The 21,820-nt window shown below is 41.6% G+C and overlaps 1 long non-coding RNA gene across 3 annotated transcripts in view; it reads right to left on the reverse strand.

Annotated features, from left to right (window-relative positions):
* Positions 1-21,820, reverse strand: part of LOC149746817 (uncharacterized) — a 217,372-nt gene that overhangs the window by 86,437 nt on the left and 109,115 nt on the right. For all 3 annotated transcript variants that reach the window (XR_016388640.1, XR_016388639.1, XR_016388641.1), the window contains exon 4: positions 8,325-8,415. This is a non-coding gene — a long non-coding RNA (uncharacterized LOC149746817). The remainder of the gene's footprint in view (positions 1-8,324; positions 8,416-21,820) is intronic.

Below are 21,820 nucleotides of genomic sequence, written 5' to 3' on the forward strand. Positions count from 1 at the left end.
AGACAGGATCTAAAAAAAAACATGAGGGAGAGGGTAGGCTTGGGGGGTTTATTTTTTTCAACACTGGAGAGATGTGATCATGTTTCAATACTGATGGCAAAAGCAACAAGAAAGAAGATGCTGAAGCTACAGGAGCAAGGCTAATTGAGAGAGTGATGGCCCTGGGGTGGGGGGGGAGCCCAGTGGAGGGCATGTGCTCACCTAGGAGAAGGGAAGGGAAGTCCAATTCATATTGAAATGAATGAAGGGTGTTAGGATGAATGAAGGCAAGTGTTAGAAAGAGGGGACCGTTGAGGTAATTTCCATCTATCTTTTGTTTCCCCAGGTGCCGGCAGGAGCATGGGGAAACTGAGGAAGCCTTGAGGCAAATACTGTGAAAACCGGGAGAAAAGTAACTGAGGACCATCAAAGGGCTGTTGCCCTCAGCTCAGGTTAGGATCACGATCAAGGATGGGTAGTAGCTGCAATCCAAGCATTGCACAATTTTCTGCAACAATACTAAGCAGGCTGGGGCAGGAGCAGGGAAACTAAATGGACAGATAAACCAAGCTCGGCCTTTTGGTGGGTGGATGGGGCAGAAGTTAGACAGCAAAGGTGTTGAGGGTATTGGCAAAAGAATTGTTGAAATGTATTCATTCATTCAACAGATATTTACTGAGTGACCAATAGGTGCTAAGCATTATTCTAGGCATTAGAGACACAGTGGCAAACCAAACAGACAAGGGTTGTTGGTGGTATTATGCTGTGGAGACAAACAAGAAACAAATAGGCAAACAAGATAACCATAACTGCTGATGGTGGAAGGAGCTCGAATGAAATGCCATGCTGAGGAGGCGCCTGCATACTGGTGGGTTGTCCAGAAAGGGCTTCAACCTCCAAGGAGGTTGAAGTGATGACCCGTGAGGTCTAGGCAGGGTGGGGACCAAGGGAAGACTCCAGAGACTGGAGGATAAGGAGACTGAAAGTCTTGAAGGGGTCAAAGAGGATGGGACTGCTGGAAGACTGGAAAGCTGAGGTCGGAGCAGGGTATGTATTACATGGTTTCAAAGACTGAGCAGTTCCTAACCAATAGCTTAAAAGGCTGACATCGGGGCTCAGTAAGATTTTTCTACTTTTCTCAGAATTGCAACTTAGGTCCAAAGTTGACTACAAAAGTACTAAGAGCCCCACATTTTAAGTTCAGAGAAACTTTCAGTTATTGGGCAGCTACCTCCCCTTCAGGCTTGCTGGGAGGTATCCCTGCAAAGAGAAGAAAAAAAGCACAGAGAGGCTGACAGCCTGGACACGAGCCAGCAGTCAAGTAGGAAAGGTCTGTCTTCTTTTCACCCTCACACCAAAGCCCCACTTGTCCCTGCCCAGTAGAGGGCAGAGAAGACACAGGTGCTATAGACTGAATGCTTGCGTCTCCCACAAGACACACATGTTGAAACCCTACCCCCATTGTGATGGCATTAGGAGACGGGGCCTTGAGAGAAAATTAGGATTAGATGAGGTCATGAGGGTGGAGCCCTCATAAAGGGGATTGGTGCCCTTATAAGAGTCACGAGAGAGTTTGCTTCCCCTCTGCTCTCCACCATGTAAGGATACAACAAGATGTCTGCAATTAGAAACCGGAAGAGGGTTCTCACCAGAACCTGACCAGCTAACTCCCTGGTCTCAGACTTCCAGCCTCCAGACTGTGAGAAATAAATTTCTGCTGTTTATAAGCCCAACCTATGGTACTTTGTTAGGACAGCCTGAATGGACTAAGACACCGGGATTAGAGTCACAGGCTGGCCTGCACTAGGTAAGAAGGAGGCCTTTAAACCATAGACAAAGATTAAAGGACAGAACTGGAATAAGCCTACTCTAAGAGCAGGGAGTGAGCACACATTTACGAGGGTCGTGCTGAGGAAGTCTGCTCTTCAGTAATAACACTTCGGGGAGAAGAACTTGTGTTTTATGTCCATACCCTGAGTTGAGACTTGCTTTCTGGCCTTAAGACAAGGCGACCGAGGAAGGGCTTGTTTATTCATTCATTCAACACACATTTATTTAGCACATATGATGTGCTGAACTCAGCTCTCGGTGCCAAGGAGAGAGAGGTGAACAAGACGGGCGAATGCCTTCCTACACACATGGACATTATAACTGGGGTTGCAAAGGGTGCACAGCTTCAGGTCGAGAGTGATGTTGGGGACAGGGAGAGGAAGGGACTATTCTGTACAACGATCAGTGGTTCTCTGGGGCGAGGACACTCAAGCAGGGAGCAGAACACAGTGAGGAGCGAGCATGGGGATGTCCTCCGGGGAGTTCTCCAGGCAGAGGCTGTGAGGAGAGATGAGCTTCGCAGGGTTGGAGGATTCCAGTATGACAGGAGCAGCCCAGCAAGGGGGACATGGTGGGGGATGAGGCAGGGAAATGTGTGCATGCCTACCCCAGAGGGCTTTGGATTTCAGTCTAGTGTGATGGAAGCCCCTAGAGGGTTCTGAGGAGGAACATGACATGGCAGGATACATCTTGGGGAGACTCCTCTGGTGACTGAGTGGGAAACTGACTATAGGGGCAAGAGGAGAAACAGGAAGCCAATTTATGAGGCTGTAGCACCTCAGGTAAAAGACAGTGGTATAGCCTGGACTAGGTGGAAGCAGTAGAGGTGGAAAGTAGTCAGCTTTGGGATATATTTGGATAGTAGGTCCTACCAGGTTCCTGGTCTGTTAAGGAAGAAAAGGCGTTAAGAGCCTAGGATGAAGGGTGGATTCTACATACCTGAGATGAAAAGCTTGACAGTGAGCCCAGGGGCTCCCTGACAATGACCAGGAGGTACTGTGGAGGAGAAAAGATCTGCAAGTGACTTTGGGAGCCAGGAAGACCCCAACCCAAATGAGAGTGTCTAGTTGAGAGGAAAGGTTTCAGTGAGAGCCGGGAAATGGATGCCGCATCTGTGACTAGGTTAAGGGTGTGTGGGAAGTTGTTTGCATTAGGTAGAGGTTCCGAAGAGAACAGTGGGAAAGGTTAGGAGGGAAACAATGACATCTGGTCCAGGGAGAAGGAGGCACAAAGATACAGGAGGCTGGGACTTTGGAGAGGTGGGGAACTGAAGGAGCGTTTTTCAGCCTGGATGAAAAATGTGGATGAGTCATGCGGAAGATAACCGGCCTAGAAATTTCCGAAGAACTGGACCTGGAAGTTTCAGACGGATTGAGGTCTCTGATGGATTGAAGGACTTGGACTTCTCTGGAACAAGCCAGCTGCTCCTGGAAATCCTAGACCAGGTGGGCTGGCAACAGCATTGTTTGGTTCCCAGGAGCCTCACTGAGTGCTGGAAATAGCTATAGCTTCAGATGGATGGCAGGTCTTTCTGGATGGAATCCTTCACAGCTTGTCTTAACTGTGATTCCAAGGGAATGCGTGGTAAATGGTGTCATGGATTTTAAAATAACTCTAGGTGAGATGATTGTACTTTCTGTTTCCCTTGACTCAACTCCCACTCACTTCTCAATCCACAGAAATCTGATTTTCACCCATTCCATTTCACCAAAACAGCTCTGGCCAAGTTCACTAGTGGCTTCCATGTTGCTTGATCCAGTGGGCATTTTGCAGTCTTCATCCTTCCTGACATCTCAGTCCTACTGACCACACCCTTCTTCGTGAAACACCTTCTTCCTTTGGATTTCCACAGTGACACCGCCCTCTCGTGATTGCACTCCTACTCCTCTGACCACTCATTTGCTCTGTCTCTAAAACCCTCATTTACTTGGGGTTCCTTAATCCTTGAATGTAGCCCCTCTTCCTTTCTTACTTTATCTACTCTCTCCAGGCCACCCTGTTCAGATGCATGATTTCAACTGCCTAATATAATGGAGACAAGTTAAAAATGCTATAGGAGTGTTCAGAGGTGTGCGTGACTAAGGCACAACCAAGGTTGCTTGACTTAGGTCATTGCTACTCAAAAGGCATAACCAAGGCTGCTTGACCTGGGTCATTGCTACCCAAATGATAAGTGTAACCTTGGGTGGATAACAAAGCCCAAGGAAAGTTTATGTAGAGGCAGAAAAGAGAATCCCAGCTGGAACTCTGGGAAAAACTATTCATTGGGTTGGAAGATGAATAAGCACTAACAAATAAAAGTAAGTGCCGTTATCATGTGTCACAATTACCATTATTCTATAAGTTAGGTGCTTGTCCATACATTTCAAGACCTGTATTCATTACCTATGCATTAACTTTTTATTAGCATGTCCTACATTCCACCCATTGCCTTTGTCCAAAATACTCATGCCTACCTTCCATTCAGCATACCACCATGCTTTGGTTCATCAATTCAATCCATCATCAGTCATTTTTATTGACTGCCTTTAGGATGTATGGTCATGTTTAAAGCACTGTAATCGAACTCTATCCTCAGAGATTCTGATGGAGTATTGCAATAATCCTACTACTTATTGTTGTCAGCTTTTCCATCAGCATCAATCAGAAAAGACACAAAGGAGCCATATGTTTACCAATTATTTTATCAAGGGAACAAGTATAGTAACATTACTTTCAAATGATCAACAATCATTACTGCATGAAACTAAAAAGGGTATGTTCTACTTATTAAAAATCCACAATATAGCCAACTCTCATGTATAAACAAGGCAGTTATCTACAATGTATCTCATGGCAACCCTGCTGTTAAGCTTATTGATCTGCTCTAATGAATTACCTGCTTTGTTGACATCTGCACTCTTCAAAGTTAACCACATGTTTCCTTGATAACCATTCTCTCTATTTCCATTTATTTGCAGACTGTCTGCAGTGACAATCCAGTATAAAGGGGGTAACACTCACTTTGGGACCAGAAGGCCCAGGTCCAAGCTTTGACTTGTAATTCATTCAATCATGCACAAAATCTCACTTTCCTCATCTCTGTATCTGTGTGAATAATCCTATACCTCTTCCTCACCTCCCCCCAAAAGGCAGGTGGTGAGAGTATTACTATTAGGAAAAGCTTTGGAAACCCAAACACAGGCATTACGCTTGCTCACTGGAAAATTTAAGACTCATCTGTGCTCAGTAGCTTTATGGAGTGGACTGCAGGAAACTGCCTCATCAAACAACAATCAATTCATTACGAGTATATTTGCAGAATATTAGACACATCTAGTTTCAGGTCTAAACTTGAAGATGCTTTCCACCAAATTAGATGCTCAGAATTGCCCTGGGAGATAAGGAGGGAAGGGCCTATTTTTCCCATCTTGCAAATGAGAAAAAGGGAGGCTCAAGGTTTAGCCAACTGACCAAGAGCACACAATAAGAACATGGCCAAACTAGGACTTAATCTTTCAAATTTTCTAATTCCTAGTTGCACACCCTTCTTTAACAAAAAGGAGTAAAGCAGTGCATAAATCCCTTCTCAGGGCAAGGCATGACAATTTAATAGCCAGAGAAAGTTAATGTACCTCCAAAAAGATTCATTTCTCCCCTACTTATACTGAAGAGTCAGGTTTATTCAAAATCCTCACAAATTGTTTTATAACAATCAGAAGAAGGCTCATTAAACTTTCTTTACACAACAAAAATAATAATACTTAGTTAGCGTTCAGATGTAACTTCATACTCTGTAGATATTGACAATAAGCAACTAAGAATGTATTATAATAGATTGTATGTATTAATGTATTATAATAGATGGCTATTATAATTATTTCACAACACGAAACACCTAGACAGGCTTCCTTTTTATTGGATAGAGATGTTTTAAAGATCAGTCTAACAACATCACTTTAAACGTGCAGTGCTCCGAGCCTTATTCTGGTGGAACGCGTTCTTAAAATCTTGCACATTTAATTTACAGTGAGCTTCCATAAATTGTTCTCCTTAGCCGTCTCACGTGATGGAGGTCAGCACACACGCTGAAGCTTAGCTGTAGACAGACACTATACCGTGCGTTCTAGTCCTTTCCAGCATTCGACACAGAAGATTCCAAACTCTGACTAAACGTGGACAATCTCTTGGACCCAGTGAACCGAAAAGCTATTGACCCCGGTTTAAATCCTCAAGTTTTCAGGGAGAGAGAGTGATTCCAAAGCAGCTACTGTAGGAGTTTATCTGCATGGGTAAGATATTACACAGCCTGACACTACCGTGATGCTTGGAAGGTGAAGGATGGGTTTGAGACAAGAGGATTTTGTATGCGCAAAGGGGTATAGACCAAAGGAGACTCACGTGCAAGCCCTTCACACTTGACTTGCCAGATCCTGGCTGGGCTGTCCTAGTTGGTTTTTATGAGTGTTGAGTTCATTAATAAATGAAATGCAAGATCCAAGCCCACCTTTTTAATTACAAAGTGCTTCTCCCTCCCGACAATCAGACTTCTACTCATTTCAGGGCTGAAAAAAAAAAAATGTCATCATCATAATTCCTAGTAGCTTGCTCTGTTTCCGCTTCAACAGATACCCTGTAAATGGGAAGTCACATAAGAGCTTTGCATCCCGTCAAGTTGCCTCCACACGAAAACAGCTGCAATGCTTATCTAATTAAACCCCAACGCCAAACTGTGAGCTTCTGCATCAATCATTAATATTGTATTTTGGGTCACTTTAAATTCTGACTGGGAGTACGTGGCTCCCCACACACTGGTCTCTGAAGGAGATTTTTCAAATAATCTTTAAGCGGCGTTGAAAAAATAAAACCAGCCACCTGCTGTTTGATGAGAGCTCCACTACCCTGTTGCACCCTGATTAGCTGTTAATACTAATTGAGAGATGAATATTGCTTATTCCAAAATGTGAAATATTTTTTTATTATTATTATGAAAAGGAAAATGCTGTTCCTCTTGCCTCGAAAATGTGGCTCCTTGCCCAAATTTTAAACAGCACCAACAGAATAGTGATTTCTGGGTCTCTCTTCTATAGTCTACAAAGCCATTATACTGAATCACTTCTTTTCTCTGGGGGGCCATCCACAAGTTAGTGAGCTGTGATCTCTACGTGAGATTTGCACATGCATACCCTACATCTGGAACATGTAAATGCTCTTCACAGAGATCTGATGGCCCAGAAATACTTACGTAAATTTCTGTCCTGCTAAGGCACACGTTGATGAACTTGGGTTCAAGCTCACAAACCAAGAGGCACAGTCTCCTACATCGCCATTCTAATAGACTAAAGCCAACAGGCCAAGCCAAATAGGACAACTTAGACAAAGAGAGACGGGCAAAAACCAAGTGAATGTCTGCTTCCTTCTAGCATTCTAGGAAAAGTACCAAGCAGCTGTGCCAAAGCATACTGTTCTTCTTTGTTAGGAAAAATACTTTGACCTACTCGAAATCAGGGGACGCAGTCACCTGGTTTAGTAAATATATATGCAAGACAGGCTTCCTCACGAGGAGCAATTGACTGCAGAAACACAACACACACCTAGCTCGGCATAAATACAGCTTAAAAAATTATAGGGCAGTAGGATGAAGTGTGGGAACCATGAGGTTCTCATTCCCAAAAGCCGAGAACGACTGGACCTTTGCCAGGGTACTGCCTGGCAGTCAACCACATCTGCTACAGAGTGATGGGGAGTCTCAGGGAATACAAATAAGGGAAAGAGTATGATTCAAGACTAGCAAAAATAGAAGGAAAAGATAGAGGTCTTAGGGTGGCTTATTGCAGAGAAGAGAAGGCTAAAAGATTTATGAACAGTTTGAAAGCCCATATGATAGACCTTCATGAAGGAAGTAATCAGAGGTATCTCCCAAGTCTGTTGAAGATTTGGGTGTAGGGGTTAGGACTATCAATTTAACTAAGCTGAAACTACATCTCCCAGAATTCATTTGCTACTGTGTGTGTGTGTGTGTGTGTGTGTGTGTGTGTGTGTGTATGTTTGAGACTCTTGGGGGAGGGAAAGAGACATTTTGCTGGAGATTAGGAAGATGGAAGTGAAGTAGCAGCCATGCTACTGTTCAGGATTTGAAGGTCAGAGCAGGGCTGGAAGGAAGCTCTGTCGCAGCCCCTGACATGGCTGTTGACCTGCCTGCTTACCTTGTTGGCCTGAAGCAACTCTAGCTCCTGCTAAACCCGCTCCTTCAACTTCTGTGGTTCTGAGGCCAGGAGAGTTTCTAGGTCACTGCTGCTCCTGGCAGACACCGCCACCACCAAAGTAGGGGCTTAGAAGGCTGTCAGAGGCCACAGATCTCAGCCACGACCCGTGGCTCCCAGCTGATCCTTCTTTCCCCACCTCCCAACTGTCTCCCTCCCAGCCCCTAATCCCACCTACCCTCCTACGAGTGGCATCACCTTGGCCACGCTCAGAAAGAAGAGTACTTTTCTCTGGCCCGTAATGGTTTAACTACAACATCTTAGATAACTTACCGTGCAGCTCTGTAGGGACTGGGGTTGGGAATCTGTCTACAGTACTTCGTGAGTCATAAACAGTCTGATCCAGAGACCTCATGTTTGCTTGCTGTAAGAATATACATAATTGTTTCAGACTAACCTATTAAGTTGTAAAGCAGGGTGAAATCTCACACGCATCTCAGTTTCACACCTAACACTGTTTACACAGATCCCCATCATGTCCACATCCTGAACCCATTCTTTGATAATGAGACAAACCAGCAGAGCAATCCCCCCTTCCCTGATTCCTCTATTTCCTAAGCAAGGCAAAACAAGAATGTGCCAGATTCTCTGCTTCTACTAGAATAAACCCTCAGAGGTGACTGGGAAATGGAAGACTCCATCAGTTATACTCTTCCTCCTCCGTGTCATTTCTACAATCCACACGAGGAAAGAATTTTTTGTCCTTCTTCCAGAAGACTCTTCTTCAGTAACATCACTCCTCACTAAGTGTTCTGCATCAAGGCAGATTCTGAATCCAGCTTCATCACCTGTCAGCTCAGGAACCTTGAGCAACTCATTTCTGAGCCCCAGTTTCCTCACATGAAAATATGAGAGAATGTTACTTGCTCTGCCCACCTTACAGGGTGGGAGCATCAAAGGAAATTGAGTCTGTGCCCGTGGTTCATATGTGTAAAGGGCTCTAGGGCCCAGCTCACTCCAGTTACTGAAAAAGATCTTGATTTAGTTAAGCAATAAATTGGGAGTCTCTACCTGATTATCAGGGTATACCCGGGGCCTGCATACCAAGGGTGAGCCTCTCAGCTGTGACAGACCCTGCCCTTTTGCATCCCCATTTCAAGAGTCCATTTATTTCCCTGCCTTGTACTCTAGTTTTTTCCCACTGTAGGATAGAGCCTAACCTTCAATCTCAACTAGTATGACTAGGGCCTAACCCTACTAGTTTTCCTTCAGTCTTTCTCTAGAGGACTGGATTCTGCTCCCAATATCCCCTACTTACTGGATGAGCTCTTTTCTATGAGATGACAAATTATCCAAAATCATAATATCACACACCCACCTTTCATTTTGCTGTCTGGCCTATCTCCTTTATGGTTGGGTGCCCTGCTGCTGAACTGGAACCCCACCATCTCTTCTGATATCAAAAGTTGATAACTGCTTCTGATTTGGAAAGTTGTACTCGACTCCCAGTTGAGCACTGCGTCTTGGAGCACCCAACTGTCCTTCATGGGCCAGCATTAGAGGTAATGTCCTTTCTCACTTTCCATCCATGCATCAATTACTCTAATGGCCTTGTTCTTTACCTGTCCCACTATCCTCACCTTTTAGTGGACAGGGTATATAATTCCTTACCCCTGGACTGGCCATGTAACTTACTTTGGCCAATGGTTGTTAGCCAGTGTAACACAGAATCCTGAAAAGCACTTGCACATTGGTGTTCGCTTGCTCTTGGACATAGCCATGACCGTGCGAACACAACCAGGCTAGCCTACTGGAGGGCGAGAGGCATATGGATCAGGGCTAAGTTGCTCCAGTGATCAGCCAAGGCTGTCCTAGAACAACTAACAGCCAATCAACCTCCAAATATACAAGCTCACCCAAAAACAGTAGCATAGGTAATAAACACTTTATTTTAAGCCATAAAGTTTGGAGCTGCTGGATAGGTAGCACTACTATGGCAATAAATCACTGATTCAGAAGTCGGTACACAGAGTGAGGTGTTGCTATAACAAAAACCTAAAGTATATGGCACTGGCTTTGTGACCAGGTGGTAGGTTTAGCCTAGAAAAATGGAAATGAAACTCTTGTAGGAACCTGGAAAAAATGGCAAGAAAACTTTATAAAAGGATGGAAAATTGGTGACTCATGCTATCATAGTGGCAAACTGTAAAATGGAAGATAGAAAATGTTCCTGATGAAACTCTGGACTTTGGCAATGAAATTTCAAGGCAGAATATTGGAAGTGTCAGTTGGCTCTAGCTAGCTGGGTATAACAGAGTATTACAAGAAAAAGATGAACTCAGAAAATAACCAGACAACTTGCAAGTTGAATTCAGAATATAGAGATGCCATTCTCTGCTAATTTGGAAACTAAAACTGTTTTTCATCTCCAGCCTTTTAAGCCAATAAAATATTCTCAAGTTAAGACATGGCCATGGGTACAGACCAAATTATGGGTGTACCCATGAGACCTTTTGTTAAGACTTCTTGGAGCATTAAGGAGATGCCTTGTAGACCCACTAAGTTCAACAAAAGGGCTTCCAAGATTCTTAAGGACATCATCCCACAGCAATATAAAGAGCAGAAAACATCAGGGATTAAATAAAGACAGGGAAGCATGTTTCTAAAGATTGTGGGCTTTGGTTTTTGACACATGGAGTACCTGAACTAAAAGGAACCAAAAGTGTTTAAAATGAAAAATAAAAAAAATTAAAAAGCCTTCTGCATACCCAACTTTCTACAAGAAGCAGGCTGAGAACATTGTTCAAAGGGTACCTCTTCCAGGCACTTCCCTGGTGGTCCAGTGGCTAAGACTCCATGCTCCCAATGCAGGGGGCCCGGGTTCAATCCCTGGTCAGGGAACTAGATCCCACATGCTGCAACTAAGAGTTCGCATGCCACAACTAAAGATCCCACATGCTGCAACTAAGACCCCACACAGCCAAATAAATAAATAAATTTTTTTTTTTTAAAAAAAGGGTACATCGGGCTTCCCTGGTGGCGCAGTGGTTGAGAGTCCGCCTGCCGATGCAGGGGACACGGGTTCGTGCCCTGATCTGGGAAGATCCCACATGCCGCGGAGCGGCTGGGCCCGTGAGCCATGGCCGCTGAGCCTTTGCATCCGGAGCCTGTGCTCCACAACGGAAGAGGCCACAGCAGTGAGAGGCCCGCGTACCGCAAAAAAAAAAAAAAAAAAAAAAAAAGGGTACATCTTCCACTCCCTCTCCAGCAGTGATCAAGGAGTAAAACTAAGGACATCTCAGAGGCCAGAGATAAGCGGAGTAGAGAACAATGCATTGGGGAACCACCCAGAGAAAGCAGAATCTAGGTCTAATCAAGGAACACTCCCCATTCCCGAGGCACATCTGGCCTTGCGACTTGCTTTGGCCAATGGGTATTAGCAGGTATATTGCAAGTGAAGTCCTGAAAAGCACTCACGCTTTGGTGCTTGCTCACCCTTGCCCTCTGCCATCCTCATGAGAAGAGGCCTGGGCCAGTCTGACGGCAGGTAAGAGATGTAGGAGCAGACTGGAGCCAGCCCAGTCATCCCAGCTGAACTCACTCCAGATCAGCTGACAGCTGAGCAACCATTGCAGACGCACGAGCAGCAAATTCTAACTATTAAGCCTGGAGTTAAGCCTGGAGTCTGGGAGCGGTTTGTTGTGCAACACAGTTCCGGAACAACCGGTACACCATTCCTCCGGGTCCCACTTGCCTTCCTCGCAGCCAGAGTCTCAATGTGCCTCTTACCTCTTACGCTCTCTTTATCATTTATTTTCATCAGGACCCTCACTTCTATCCTTAGTAATTTTGTTATAGATTTATGCATGCTTGATACAGAGTCCCACCCGTGCTACCTTCCTATCAATAGAGATGTTTTCTGTAATCAAGGTACACCCCTCCCCATAGACTCTGTCTCGGCCACCACGTTCCAACCATGTGTCCATTCTTAGGTAACTGAAGACCTTGAGCATGTTGGTCAGACAATCTGTGTCTCATTTTCCTCATCTTTACAATGAGAATGTTGGAGGATACTTAGACACAATCTACACTTATTTAGGAGTCCCTTCGTATCATGTTAAATGTGTTTTTATGTCATTCATTGTCCTAAAACAGGATGTGGTGGATGTTGTTATTTCTATCTTACAGATGAGCAACTATGGGGTACAAAACTTTCCCAAAACTCCCAAAGTCATCTCGCAAGTGAGCAGCCGAATTAAAGTTGTCTTCGCCTTGCCAAAAGAAAAGAAAGAAAAAACCAGAAGTAGAACCAATAACAACAATGCCTCCCTCCACAAAAATAGAAAGAACTGCTAAGTGCTTCCATAGGAAGAAGCCCAAGCTTAATTTATTCTTCTCAGAATTAAGAATGATTTGTAATATTTGGCAGTAAGGACTATAATATGTTTGACGTTTCATAGACTTGGGAGATGTAATTAGGAACAGCCTTGCTTGGAAGTGACTGTTTTCCGTGAAACAGGAATTTTGCCTCTGGGCACTTTTTCTCCACTACTCATAACTAAACTCTGAAGTTGGCAAACAATTCCTTTACAAGTACTGCTCTTTTCCTTGCTGGTTAATTCAACACAAGCATTTATCGATTAATGTCCACGTGCCAGGCACTGTGCACTCACTTTGCCAGGCATGCAGTTTAGAGCCAGACAGTCTGGTATCTGAGCTTTGAAGGCCAAGAATCAAACACTTATGTCTGGCATTTTCTAATTAAGTAAACCATTTCTATGTAATGCGTGCCGGGTCTCAAAATACAATGCAACTGGTGACAAGCTGAGTGGTCTCACAGAGAAGTTGGCATGAGAGTCTCCTGAGACCAGATTAGTAGTAGAGGCAATGATTCCCAAGTCTAATTTTTTCCCTCCTGTGAGGCTGGGTGCCGAGCACGATGCCTGGCCTACAGCTGGCTGTTTCTCCCACTTGCTATGCCTTGGAGTCTCCTAGGGAACTCTTTAAAAACAGAGGTGCCCAACAACCCTCTCCTCCCAGGAGATGCTCATCCAGTGGATGGGGGCTGGGAGGAACTGGTCTGTAGTCTTTCAAGCCCTGCAGGTGATTCTTTACACAGGGATGAGAACCACTCAGTGTGAGCTCTATACATACTTTCAATGTATGGAAAAAGGATGAGTAAATATTATTAAAGTAAATGTGTACCATACTTTTTAAAGCCATTTGGTACACTGCTGAGCACAAATCCTAAAGGCAAGAGAGGAATAGGAGAAAGTGTAGGATCAGTATTATATGTAGCATTATATGTAGGGACAACAACATATATTATAATAGGGCAAAAATCTTACTAGAAGAGGGAAGTAACATGGAGTTTCTTAGGTTGAAAATGAGGACCCTTTTAACAGCAAAACATTTCTTAGGTAAGATAGTATTTATATTTTTATAACATTTTTATTGAAGAAGTACATTTTTTTAAAAAAACTCTATAAATTTGTCAATGTTTTCAAAAGATTGAATTTTATTAATTTTAAGTGTCTACTTTCATTTGAAAAATACTCATCCATACATACCCAAGACATTTTTTATTCAGCTTACAGACAATGTTTAGTGGGTATGTGGACTCAGTAAGTAAATCACTGACCCAGTGGAATTCATGGTCCACAAATCAGGAACCTCAGACACAGACCACCTAACCAGCAATGAGACTAGAAGGAAATGTTTACTTAAACTGAAGAAGAGGCAGAATTAGACTATTTACTGGTAAGGAGCATTTTAGATTTCTACATAGTGAAAAAAAAATCACCAGGACCAAATACAAAAGTTTGGCGTTTTTTGATGAGATAAGTTACCATTTCATAGAATAAGTCATTTTAGTATACCAGAGCAAAAGAAATAAATTAGACTAGGTCCTGAGCAATAAAAAATGACACAGAGAATATCTGAGATAAATCTGTAATATTTTCTCAGAATAGGATCAAATTTAACATGATAATATCTGGAGGGACATGACCATCGGGAGAAAAACCAATTGATTATTCAATTTTGTGAAAAGGCACTAATATAAAATAATAGCATTGGTTAAGGAAGTAATGTCAAGCACATAGTTGAGAAAAGTAAACAACAATAACAAAAATCCCATAAGAAGTCAAAAGATTATATTTTAAAAACTTATCAAAAGTCCAGAAGAAAAATGTATACTCGATCAAAAAGTGGTTCTTAAATAGAAAGCATTTGTGATTGAAAGGCAAAATAGAAGAGGCTGTCATAGAAAAAAGAAAAAATCATCTTATTATTGAATGGATAAGCCTCTGATGCATGAAGTTCACAGAAATCACAAAGTGACAACAGAACTGTTGCTCTGCCTTTTCATGTCTTCGTGCCTTGTCACGTGGTCCTGAGCTGTTCTCAGGAAATTATAAAGCTAAAGAAGTGAACAAAGTGGTAAGGTTAGGATTCAACAACATCCAAGGCTCACAATTCCACCTTTTTTTCCCACATACACTTCACCGTATTATTGGCCTGGTCTGGGAACAGAGCATGATTATAATCGGGGTGGGACATGACTTTACATAGGAAAGTCAGGAAAGGCTTTTTCCAGAGGTGATATTTGAGATCAGATCCTTATTATGTTCACTTTGTTTTAATATGAAGTGTATTTTTCTAGTTGTTTGAAAATTGGTGATTGAGAAGTAGTAAGACAAGATTTGCATTTCAGTAATATTCGGTGAACGAAAAAAGTTGATTAAACAGAGCTCTCATTCCCCATCTGTACCACTCAAACAAGCACAGGTTACAAGTGGGTTAAAAAGTTGCATCTCTCAGGATCTCACATCAGCTCTCAGAGCAGGTGTATAGGGACATCTCTGAGCCAAAGCATTCAGTGGCAAACCAGGTTTCTCATACAACTAAGAAGCCGGTCCACTCTGTGGGTGCTGCCGTAGTTCTGCCTTTCACCTTCTCTGAGCCAATGCACACCCACAATCAGACAGCTGGGAACTTCTGTATGGCAAACTGACAAAGGATAATCAACTTAGTGGCTTGTACAAGTAGAGTGGTAATGCTGGAAGTCAAGTTTGGCAGTACTTAAACTACAAACCACTTTTCACTTGCCTCAATTCCTGCTGATTGCTCATCGGAATGACTCCCAAAACTCTTGGGAAAGCAACAAGGAAGGTTGCAAAAAAATTTTGTATTGTTAAGGCACTCTGTAATGAACCAGTTCCTTGCCACAGCAACAGAGTTCTGCAATCCAGGAAAAAGCTTTTAATAAATGTTTTGGTAAATAATCTTCACAATGATCATTGTGTTATTGGCTAAAATGGTGTTGAATAACAAGGCCTCCCCACTAGCTAAAAGGCTTCAAAAGATAAAAAGGCACTAATTCAAAGGAAGCTGTTGTTTTTAATTCCAACGTGTTTCTGAGAAATACACTTAAACATTTGCAGCAACAATGGAAAATCTTTAAGCAGACAAGTGAAAATTTTCTTCTCATTGTGCATTGAGTAGTCAAATTGCACCCAGTATCATAAAATGAAAGCAGTTTGTTGCTAGGCAATTCCATGAATAATCCCAAATCGGGTTTTAACCAGACTGATGAAAGTGCGCCCCCTTAATTTGTTTTTTTCAGTAGAACACAGTTTTTGCTTGAGCAACAAAATATATGAACTGATCATATGGGAATAGAATTTTGTGTAGCAATAAATAAATCTTACCCCAACACTGACTAATATTTAATGATCTGCATAATTATTGCTGTAATGCATGGAAATCAGATGTAAATGAGATAAAGCCTAGGCAATGATTGCACTTGGCATTATGTTAACACTGCAGGTAAAAAGGAGCTCTGGGATCAGCCTGGGAGAAGAAAGAATAGAAAGAAGCTCTGAACTGCTCCAGAAAGACCTACTAGATTCATGGACCAAATCATGGGTCTCCCTGATTTGAGAAGTGGCATCACTATTGGCCTTTGTTTCCAAGGAGAACACTGAAGGAGGCATCGTTCCATTGGTTTGTAGGTTTTAATATATTTGTTAAAGGTTAATCAGGTAATTTGGTAGTTACATCTGATAATGAGAAACTTACACCTTTCATGTTATTTAAAAACAAAGTAGGGACTTCCCTGGTGGTGTAGTGGTTAAGAATCCGCCTGCCAATGCAGGGGACATGGGTTCAATCCCTGGTCCAAGAAGATCCCACATGCCGCGGAGCAGCTAAGAACGCGCACCACAACTACTGAGCCCATGTGCCACAGCTACTGAAGCCCATGCTCTGGGGCCGTGTGCCGCAACTACTGACCCCACGTGCTGCAACTACGGAAGCCCGCATGCCTAGAGTCCATGCTCTGCAACAAAAGAAGCCACCGCAATGAGAAGTCCACGCACCACAACAGAGTACCCCTGCTCGCCACAACTAGAGAAAGCCCGTGCACAGCAACGAAGACCCAACACAGCCAAGAATAAATAAACTTATTAAAAAAATAAATAAAAACAAAGTAAACAGATATATAATCATACTGAATTCAAAGGGAATAAAGGTGACTCTAACTGAAGTATTATCAGTATATGAGTATTTATGGTCTTAGTTTTCTTCACTATCTATCTGCAAAGTTTATGCATTTATTTGAGGATGCAAATATGAAGAGTCACGTAAACAAGTATGGAGATAAATGTTAAGGGCAGCCTTCAATCTTTAAACCAAGTATAAAGCTCTTTCAAATTTACAGTGTAATATAGTTCCTTCTACTTATATGTTTATTAAATACCTTCAATAAGCAGTTGATGGGTCAGAAATCTGCTTTTGTTGAGATTTTTCTTGCTGATGATATAAATGAAACAGTGTGGACCATTTTGCCATTCTCCTAAAAACACAATGAAGCTTGCAGCCAGACTCTCACAGCGGCTTTTAGTTGGATTTGGGTTTTAACTCCTAATGTCTATCAGCAATAAAGGAAAACTAGAGCAGAACATTTCCGAGGATATTAGGGGATTTAATGAACAAGAATAGCATTTAAAGGAAGAGGGGGAAAGAGGAGCGAAGATGACCTTTCCTATGCTTTTCCCTGTGAGAAGTACCCTTGTAATTATGCATGTATCTTAATTAAAATCGCATATTCATGTTTTACATTTTCAGTTGGCCTTGTATAATTAAAACTGCATCACATCTGATGTATCTATAATTATAGCCAAATGGTTATGTTAATGTTCATCTATTCCATGCTAAAAACCAACAAAAACCCACTAAGAACATTTCTTTAAATTGTTTCTACCAGAAATTCAATCTCCAGATATAAAAGCTCAATGACCATGTGTCTCGAAAATAAAATATCTTTGAGATCAAGTCACAGCTTTAAGTGTGAGATCCAAAAGTCCTGGTGCTTGCAAAAGTATAACCCAAACTGCTTTTAAGAGATAATCTATAGAGGAAAAAAATAAAATGAATCATAGAAGGTCTAATTAAGGTCTTATAGGAGATTTCTCACTAACTTAAAGGAATTAACAGGAGACAATCATATCTCCTCAGGCTATAATCTTTGAGCTTTAAATCCCCAAATCTTTCCATCAAAAAAAATTCTTGTATTACAAGATCAGTGCTGAATGTAAAAACCATGACCAAATTGAATGCCTATTATTAAATCTTTACTGAGAAATCCTTTCTTAACTTTTTCAATAAAAGAATCACAAAAATGAAAGCACTTCAAAATATAAAGGTTTTGTGTTGGAAATAGTAACACTTTACTTTGGACCTTAGGCTGTTTGGGGGGATTTTCAGGTGGGAGATCACCTGGGCAAACATTCAGCACTTAGATATTCTTGTGGATTGAACTGTGTCCCCCCAGAATGATATAGAATGTAGGAATTCTAACCTCTGGAATCTCAGAATGTGGACTTATTTGGAAATAGGATCATTAAAGTGTAATCAGTTAAATTAAGATAACGTCGTACTGGAGTAATGTGGGCTCTTAATCCAATATGACTGGTGTCTTTTTAAGAAGAAGGAAATTTGGACAAAGAGAAGGAGGAGAGAAGGAGGAGAGAAGGAGGGAGAAGGCCATGTGAAGCCGGAGGAGAGCTTTCAATGAGGAATCTGTAAGCCGAGGAATGTCAGGGATTGCCAGCCACCACCAGAGCTAGGAGAGAAGCACAGGACAGATTCTCCCTCAGAGCCGCCACTAGAAACCAAGCCTGTCGGCACCTTGATTTCAGACATCTGGCCTCCAGGACTGTGAGAGAATAGATTTCTGTTGTTTTAAGCCACCCAGTTTGTGGTACTTTGTTAGGACAGCCCTAGGAAACTAATACAGATGTCTACACAACTTGGAAGCTTGTCTTACCAGAATTTCAACTTGTATCCACATCCTACAAGCTGCATTAACCAACATTTTGCTTTCTTATAAATTCAAGAAAGAGTCTTGGGTTCTGGAAACCTTAGAAGCCACCTTTCTTTCCTTAGTTCTCCAGGAAACAGGCAAGAGGAAAATGTTCTCCCTGCACAGTTTATCCTCCAGTATTAAAATCACTCGCGGTACCTGCCTGAAAGGTCTCTAGGTTTGAACCCCAGGAGCCGAGACCTGGCGTTTCAGGCAGCATAGCTGGTGTCACTCTCCCTCACACCGGAGGCCATAAGGTACAGCCACCCGACAGAGTAATGAACCTAAGTGTCTGGCTGCCTTTCAGGCTCACACGTCAAGTCTGAGGGAAACTCTCTTGCGAACTAGTAAAGAGAACAAAGAAAAGAAAATCTTTAAAATGAGTACCTGTTCACAGACACTGATGCAGAAACATTTTAGACTAAGAAAGTGATTTGGAAACACAAACCCAAAAGAACCACACACCTTGAACTTACTACACACAGATTAACATGCCGATCGCTCAGCTGGGCATCAGCACCTCTTACATTCCAATAAATGTTCATAGATGTTTTTCTGTGGATACACAGAGGGGCTGAATGCACAAATCCACATTCCAACACAATCCTAAATAGGATGCACAAAAACAGAGGCCTTGGGGAGAAGGTAGTAGGAATCAAAGATTAAATTCTATAGCGTTTTTTATTTTACAGAGCATTTTTACATATATTTCCTGGTTTACTTCTCATAACAGCTCTGTTAATTCCACTATTTTAGAGATGTAGGTAGTCAAAAAAATTAAATGACTTGCCCGTGGCACACAAAAAGTGTAACTCACATCAGGTCTTCCAACCCACATCTCCTGATACAAATTCCCAAGAGAGAGATTCTCATTGCCCAAGTTGATAAAGTGTCCAATCTGATTCAGTTGCCTGTAGCAGACTCTCTAGGCACAGGCTTACCTGATCTTCTTAAAATTGTTACGTGGTCCTGTTACTGTGACATCACTTTTTTTTTTTTTTTTTTTTTACTTACTACGTCACTGGTTTATTATAAAAAGATGTAACTCAAGAACAGCCAGATGGAAGAGATGCTTAGGGCAAGGGATGTGGGAAAGGGAGCAGAGCTTCCATGCCCTCTCCAGGCGTGCCAGCCTCCCCAAATTTCCACATTTTCACTACTCTGTAACAAGTTCTGTAACACTACTTCTGATACTGTCCTTTGCAGGGAAATTTTTTCATCATCACCATCATCAACAAACAGCGTCTTTCCTTGCTCAAATGAGAAACCTTTATATTAAACTGTTTTCTTCTCAAAGTAAAATTCTAGGGATTATCTCACAGAACTGTTTCTGAAGAGAGGAACCGGGATTATGGATGGCCCTAGCCCTACCGTGATTCCAGATGTCACCTGGGGTATCAGAAACATAAGAGATCTACATGATTGTATTTGACTGTCCTATAGACCATCCTATAAACCAAGAGACTCAAACTTGATTGTTCACATACCCCATAAAATTATTCGGAAAAATAATGTACCCCTTTGCACACTTTCAAATTGACGTTTATACTTCTTTCTTCATAAGCTTAAATAGTTGTAAAGAGTGTGACTTCTAGCAGATTGTAAATGCTAAAATTTAAAAATTAAAGCTATAGCATCCTTTTAAATATACGCAATGAAATCTAAGTTGCATAATGGTTTGAAAGCCACCTGTCAGGAAGCAGTTGCTTCTTCTTGTTGCTTCTGACCCTGGTGACAAAGGTACCCTACAGAAGGCAGGGCCCTTCATCACAGAAGTGAACAAACAAACCTGGCCCAAGAGTCAGAGAAGCTAAAAGAGGATCTGGGGGGAGGTGGAATACCTGCAGACCCAGGTGCTGCCTCACACCAACAAGATGAATTAGTAGATCAGGAACAATGTGCATGAAATACAAAATAGCGGTCGCTTCCCATCCTAACTAGAAACATACAGGAAAGAGAATCCTGAGAGACATAGTTCAGCCTAGGCAAGTAGACACATTCCAAAGTCATCACACCATAGCCCTTGCCGGGCACCAGGAGCCAGCCCAGACATGAAGCACATGCTGCCCGCTGTACCTAGAATAATGAAATCTTTTGTCTCTGACCCGGGAATCTTTTGTCTCCTACCAGCATCCATGAATGAAACTGTGGCAGGCTAACTTGTTAGCTTGCAGGGAAAGTAATATCTCAGACTCTTCACAGCTCTTGACACTATTATTATCAATTTAACAGAATATAAATGAGCTTTCTAAACTTTCAGAAATGTTTATATTTCCTTTCTTTTATTCATATTTCCATTACTTTTCCTTTAGATGTGAACCCTAATGTAAAAAAGTTTAATGCTTGGAAGTCTTTTATTGATCACATCATCACACTTTATTCAACAGAAGTATGTCATAGAAATTATGTTTTTAAAATTTGTTTCATTTCCTATGATTATTATGTCCTAAGTTTTAAAAATTCTTCCATATAATGTAATCATTAAAATTACTATTAGTAAACAGATCAAAAATGTAAATGTATTTCAAATTTGAATAAATAATAATCATTAAAAGAAAACTTTTATTGTAAATTAATCATCTATTAATGCAATACTGCTAAAATCAATCCATTCAGAAGCTACCATATATATTTCTGTGTTAATAAGAAGTTGAAAATATTAAACATTTTATAGCATGAAGTAAGTTAAGACTGACTATACCTAGAATAAATATTTTATAATATGATATGATAAAATAATTTTTAATCATCTAATTGAGAAACACATCCTAAATCTAAAAGAAATAGCATAAAAGTTTTACCCAAGGGTTTTATATAATGTATTCTAAAATTTTCGGTAGTTCTAGAAGCATTCCACTTACATTTAAAAGGTTCTGGAGAACTAACCTACTGTCAGGCTGTTCAAAGTTCTCTTCTTTCCAGCTAATAAAACAGACTAAGGATGAGTCCTAAGAATAGCTAAAGAGTTGCTTCCAGTAAAATACATGAAAAAGGTCATTTTTAGCATTCATTATGTCTTAAAGTGCACTTTGCTTTTGCTCTCACAGAATCTTACATTCTTTGGCAGAAGGAAAGGAATGTAGGAAATGAAGTCATTAAACAAAAATTGTCATAAGTCTCACTATTCCTATATCTGAACCAGAACATCCCACCCTGGCCTAAAACACCAAATTTTACCCTCAATAGCCTACTGATCGAGAAATACAGGAATCCTTACAGGTTTATTGACGTTCATTAATATTTAAAGAGGGCCTCCCTCTCTTTGTTGGAAGCCCAAGAGGTTTGCACATTTTCAATCCTTGGATAAAATTTGGGAAGGGTTAGGGGCCTGATTCTGGCTTATCAACTGGAAGAAGGACTACCGTAAACTCAGCAAGTTCTCCAGGAATGAGTTAGAGAAGAAAGGACCTATGGAATTTAAGGATCTAAACACTGATTCCCTGAAAATTTTCCATGGCCATAT

This window comes from Delphinapterus leucas, chromosome 18 (assembly GCF_059928025.1).
Source record: "Delphinapterus leucas isolate spDelLeu-1000000601 "Yukka" chromosome 18, BTC_Dleu_Yukka2, whole genome shotgun sequence".
Lineage (NCBI taxonomy): Eukaryota > Metazoa > Chordata > Mammalia > Artiodactyla > Monodontidae > Delphinapterus > Delphinapterus leucas.